The following is a 6,576-nucleotide window of genomic DNA, read 5'->3' on the forward strand; positions in this document are numbered from 1 at the left end:
TGTTTGTATGCGCTCACGTTATCAGGTTTCATCCAAGTTTTGTGCTTTAATCACTAGAGGACTGATGGCTTGGATGGGAATACAAGCAACCTATTGTTTTTACATTGCTTTGCACTAAATATTATGGGAAAAGAGTTAGTGGCCCCCTGCTGTAAAGACAGTGCAAGAAATATTGTGTCACTGGCGTTTTTCTCGAGCTAATTGACTCGGATCCCAGAAAGCATGAAAGTGGTAAACTTTTTCTCGCTGTAGATTTTTTTTTTAACTTAGTGAGTTCAGCCCTGACTTCAAGGATTGTAGGTGTGTTATCATTGAATTCAAGGTCTAAAAGGGTAATAACTTTTTTGTATAGGCTACCATTATTGCCAAAAAAGCAATACCTAAATACCTTTATATTTTCAAAATTCAATGTTATTCAAAATATCTTCCACTTCTCGAATATCAAAATTCATAAGCTGGTGAATATAAATTAATACAGTAACAAAGGATAGGAATCAGACTTGTTTGGAAAAAGTTCAAAAGCACCTCCGCTCCAAATCCTAGCAAGTCTTCGGAGTTCAATGAAAATTTCACATCATTTTTGTAAATAAATCACAAAATAAATTGAAATATTTATTGATGAAAAAATATCAACTAATGTTCATTTACAATACGTATGATTGCAGCCACTATGCACATGCAAAGGACTTTCTAAACTTTCGATCATTTCTACTTTCTTAGCATAAAAGTGTCAAACTCCTCTTGAATGTTGTCTTTTTGGTGATTAAATGTTTCCTTTCGAGAACTGAAACTAATGAATCTGATATCATCTAGTGTTTTGTGGAGAAAGACCCCAGCTTTCATTTTATCTGAAAAGAGAATGAAAACAATTGTAAAATACTAGACAAGCAGTTATGATGAAAAAACATTCATTTAGCAATTAATAATACAAATACAAACTGAAAGGCCACAACAGGGAAATTTCCCAAGCAAGGACGGTGAGCAAACAGATGGTGTTCCAAAAGAGATGGGATAGTTTTAAAAAGATGGCAGAACAGGTGAAACCCCATTTTCACCTTAGCATCATGCATGGAACAAAAAACGTGCTACGATACACTTGAGCAGAATTGACTTCTGAGAGGAGGGGGGGGGGGGGGGGGAGAACAAGGAATTTCCTACAGAAAAACTTAGAGAGAGAGCCAACCTTAATAGTTACAAACCTTTAAAAAAATGATTTAAAATGATTACAATACCATGTAAAAGGTGTTTTCTTTTGTAATATTTTTTTCTGAAAATATTTGAAATCATTATTATAATATATTTAAAATTTTGCTGACAAGGGAGGTGGAGGGTATCGGAGGAGGCCAAAATTCTTTTTACACAATACAGTAGACGCGTTTTATTGAAATCATGCATAATGCTATCATTTGGATATTGCTATCAATCACTAATATAAAATATAGAATGGACCAATATTGTAACATAGGCAAAAGTTCATTGATAGTTATCAGGACTTATGGCTTTTGTTATCTTTTTTTTTTGCATTTAGAAGCTGAGGTTTAACCATACTTTTGTAGGAGATTAAAAAATGCAACACCTCTCCTCCCCATTGACAAACATTTCTGTATTCTGGTTGATGATTTTTGCTTGCACATGACATCGATAGGCTATCTGAATATTATTAGCTGCTATAATCCATGGACGTGTGAAGCTGCTTTTGCAATGAACTTCCGGCAATGCAGGCACACAAAAGGTAAGATCAAAAAAAGAAACTTCAAATTCTCAGTCAATTATCCAAATCGAGTTTTTGCTTGAAAGACTGTCTCGAGGGATCTATGGAACACATACAGTACATAAATTAAACACATGACTGAATTAAAAAAAAAAGATTTTAGCTTAAAGGGAAAAAAATCCAGCATGATTTTTCCTCAAAACAGTCCTAAATAATGTTTTTCGACTTTTCAGAGACTTAATGACTCCTGATGTTGAAAGGCACACTGCAATAAAATCAGAAAATTTTGTGCCACCCTTAGACTCCATTTTAACAATCGCATGAATTTCAGGCGACCATTTACCCATTTTATAATCACCACGTCGACTGAGATTTGTCAAGCCCTGAGCTATATGTAAAATGGAGTTGCCCTGTTTTCATGTATCCTGTTTGACCAAGTAGGACTCAAGATCATCATTTGGCTTCTGGGTTTCTTTCGGCTATAGTTATCAATTGGTTATTGTTATCAGAAACTATACGAGTCCACATTTTGGAAGAAAAAAATATTGGTTTGTTTTTTTCTTCGTTTTTTATGAAAGCCCCACTTTTTGTGATTCCAAACCAGGCCTTTGACGCTTAGAACCGAAGCTATGCCCACTTTAGAGTTGAATTTTTACCAGGATTGGCAAGTTACCTCAAATATTGCTTTTCAATATAAAAATTCTCATTGGAAATGCATATGTTAATTACATGTAATGTTCAAAGTGACTGTTATACAAAGAATAAATACTTAATATGATTGTAAAATAACTTTCTACTCTAAAGAATAATTTTTGACAATATATGTTTTCTTTCTTACAAATACACTTTTTTATTAATAAATATACACTTTTCAATAAAGCATAGCATAAATGCTGAACGAAAAACTATGGAATGATTTAATATTCTTCAATCCAAGATGATTCTTGATCCTCCAAAATTTCTTTAACTGCTTATATATGTGTATTGATATAAATCATCTGCTGTACTCTTTTCATAACAGAGAGGTATTTAAAAAAGTTCTTTTACATCATATATGTAATGTTGTTTTCTGTTATTATTAAATTATTTAAATAATCACTGATATTCAAAGCGATACCCTTATCGTGCATAACATTAGAATATATCTAGCAATCAAAATAATAAATTGTAAGACTAAAATTTTTTCTAATTTGGCAGTGCTGGCTTGTATATGATGCTTAAGAAACTCTTGTAACTTAGTGCATGAGTAAGGATAAGTTTTTTTACTATGATATGGTATATTTACTAGCATTTATAATGCAATGGTTTTTTTGACTGAAGCTGTATCTAAATATGCAATGGGCATCATGTCCTGCCAGTTCTTTGATTAAAAATACTTGTTAAAACTCTGGATTTATATGACCTAAGATATAAAATTTTTAGTTGAGAATAAATTAGCACAATTAGTGTATTAACAGATGCTACACGAGAAATTTTATATGGAATAAAATTTTGTGGGTAGATCAGAAAATTTAAAATATCAAAATAGATATTTTGTGCTCAGTAATTACAATTCAAAATATAAAAACATGTTAATCTACGTAAAAGCGTTTTGTTATTCAACCTATCTATCAGGTTAACAAAAACTATTTGACATCAGTAAGTTTTTGACTGTTTTAATACTGAGCTAATTTCTGAGGTAAGAAACCTATCCCTGATCTCCTATCACACATATTTTGCATAAACAGCTCCACTTTGCTAAGTAAATTGAACACAGGTAATCAGTAGTGTAGATAAAATGAAACATATGAAAGTGTTTTTCATAATGTTATATACTTATTGTGTTCAAAACATTATCCAAAAGCATTCATTTAAGATTTTGACGGTTCAAACCAGTTTTTGACACTTATGTCTTTTGACCCAACCCTGGTTTTTACATCAAGTAATCTGTGAATGAAAATTTTAATGGCGTTTTATGAAGAATGTTATTTCTCACATTTTACTTGGGTTTAAAACACAATTTCTAAAAATCTATTGACTGTATCATTGCAAAATTTTATTATATTTTGCCATTTATTATTAAGTGTCATAAACCAAAACCTAAGGTGTATAAAAATCTAAGTATTTGTCTAATTGCAGTGTTTTACATACACAATATGTTAAGTGAGATTTCAAAAAATTCCCATGTTCATTAATTGAGTGAAATGATACTTTTGCCAAAATTTGGGATTCAAATCGGAGTGAAAACATAGTGTAGTTGAAGTTATATGATGCATAAATGAAATATAACTGTTTTAAAAAGTATAGAGAATAATTGAGGCTAAACCTAATCGTAATATAAATGAGAAAGTATTATAAATTAGTTATATAAACAGGGTTCCACTGTAAATAAGTGATTTCCCAAATTGTCTGGAAATACAATATCCTGTTCCCGGAGGCTCAAAATTGTCAGGAATTTAGAAACCCTAATGTCAGCCTCTCTCGCAAGAGTTTTCTTTAGGAGCAGCACACAAGGCTTTGCACCCAGGCCACAGTTAAGCTCGAGCTGCCCCTGGTGGAGGGGGGGGGGCCATGGTACTATTTCTAATATAACATTGATTTTTAGATTGTTTCTGTAGTTTTCATGGCTATAACATTTTTGAAAAAAAAAGAAGGCACAATTGAATATAGAAAAATGCAGGTTAGCGTGTTAATGACTTCATTGCTACCAACATGTCATTAAATATTAGGTATAAGCTCAATAACTAGAAAAGATGCATTAAGGAAGGGGGAAGAATCACAATTTCTTACCTCTCTGCTTTGGTAAGAGCCAAAGGTTTGCCCAAAGTGACTTTGCCAGTGCTGTACTTTGATTCCTGAACTTTCAAATAATATTATTTCAGCAGGACACTAGACATTCATCTTTCCACTACCCTGACTTTTGCAACCTTTATGGCTAGTGCATCTGCTGGCGAAATTTCCTGACCCATGACAGACAAAGGTCATCCACATTCATTTTGTACCATTCTGATGCTGCTTTCGATAGAAATATTTTGACTGCCTTTCCAAAGATCAAAATCTACAAAAAAAGAAAATCGTGTATTTAAAAAACACAACTCAGGGCCAGAACTGGGGGGGGGGGGGGGGCACAAAATTCAGAAGGGCTACTAATTTCACATGGGGAAAAAACACAGTTGCAAAATCAATAATCAAATTCTAGTGGTGGGAGCAGCAAAATCACAGTAAACCCTTACAGCGGCAATCTTGAGATATCTTGTTAAACTTGATCTACTTTATTTTGGTCACCCCGAAATATCTCGGGTTCTTTTAGCACACTTTTATAAACATAAGTGGCAATTGCGATGCACATCAAGAAAATTTTAAAAACCGCTTAAAGGGTTAAGGTTCTGGCGTAATTTCCATTTTCAGTCATTTTAAAGTTGTCACCACTGGCGATTTCATGGTGGGGTGAACAAAAAAAAAAATGTTTTAGCTTTGTGTTTGCTTTACACACAAACAAACATATAATTTAAGAAATATGTCAGATACTAAAGATATTTGTTTACGTAGATTAAATGAATTAATGGAAATACAGTGAACAAACGTTACAACGGCCACGTTCTTATCACTACCCGATTCTTCAACGTTTCCTATTGTGGAAAAACCATTATTTTATTCTAATTAGCTTATTTATTCAATATAAATTGAAATCAATTTTTTAAATGTATCACGATATCCTCATTGAACCTTGGTTTTCCCGCATGCTGGAAATGGACTAGACTACAAATTTCAATAAGCTGGATTCTCTCCTAATTTTTAAGGCATACCAGCTAATGCAGGAAATAGGCTACTGTAACTTTGATGCCAGTGTCATCTTAATTCATGGGACCATCCCAGCGTGTGGGGGTCGCCCCGCCCCCACAGCCTGAGGGCCTCGAGAGCAGCATGACTGAGATCCGGTTTAAATTGGACAGTAAGCATGGCAATTGGTGGGCAACAATTTGTCCTGGTGGGGGTCCCTCATTTTTTCCTAATTTTTGGTCGGTTTGGGCCCCCGGCACTGCGTACGCCTCTGGGGGCCGTGATGCTCTTTGAACGCCCCTGCCAAGCAATTTTAATGATGGTCGTATCACGATTTCCTTGATTTAAGGAAGTTTCTGTGCATATATCTGCATTAATAATGTCACCCCCTCCCCTCCCGATAAAACAATTTTCTCAATTTAAGGTATGGAAATGCCGGTTTTACACAATTCGTTAAATCGAAGTTCGACTACGAATAATTTTTAACAAACGAATCAACTCACCCAGGATCGATGAGAACACACGCTCCTCGCATTCAATTTCATGTCAATAGCTTTCAATCAGATGATTGCGAAGAATGTTGAGCCGAGTGTTTTCACATTCTGAACGCATCAACAGTAGTCGGAAGTAGAATATATTGTTTGTTGGCCGTTTATTTTCGTCGTGGAATGACAATTACGAATTATATACCCGAGAAAAAACAAGCCCAAAACGTGAGGTAAAAATGGCGGTACGATCAGCGAAGAAGGAAAGCATAAACAAAATTAAATTTCGACGCCAACCATATACTGCCACTTTCTTCACCAAATCCCTCGCAGCCGGTAACCCATCCATTTTTGTTACATCATCGGCAGCCAATCATATCACGGAGCCGTTTTGGGTTTTAACGGCTCATGATGCAAGCCTCGGAATCTCTGTCGTCTGCTTCTCTTCGGGTTATTTGTTTTGGACGTCTTCTTGTGTCCTGACAAAATTACTGAACTGGCAGTTTGAACTTCCAGTTCTGTTTGTGAGCTCAACTCGTAAGGAACCGAACAAACAGTCTGTCGTCTGCTCATTAAGAGGTTCTTTGTTTTGGATGCCTCCTTATGCTCGAATAAAATAAC

At 34.6% G+C, this 6,576-nt stretch overlaps 1 long non-coding RNA gene across 1 annotated transcript; it reads right to left on the minus strand.

Annotated features, from left to right (window-relative positions):
• Positions 1–599: 599 nt before the first annotated feature.
• On the minus strand, positions 600–6,287 carry LOC149081511 (uncharacterized). Its single transcript, XR_016193465.1, has 3 exons — positions 5,974–6,287; positions 4,481–4,748; positions 600–848 (listed from the first exon to the last, which is right to left on the minus strand). It is a non-coding gene; the product is annotated as an uncharacterized LOC149081511 (long non-coding RNA).
• Positions 6,288–6,576: the final 289 nt, after the last annotated feature.

Source organism: Pholcus phalangioides, unplaced genomic scaffold (assembly GCF_987345545.1).
Source record: "Pholcus phalangioides strain wild (caught in Gottingen) unplaced genomic scaffold, Ppha-v1.0 ptg000010l_1, whole genome shotgun sequence".
Classification (NCBI taxonomy): Eukaryota; Metazoa; Arthropoda; class Arachnida; order Araneae; family Pholcidae; genus Pholcus; species Pholcus phalangioides.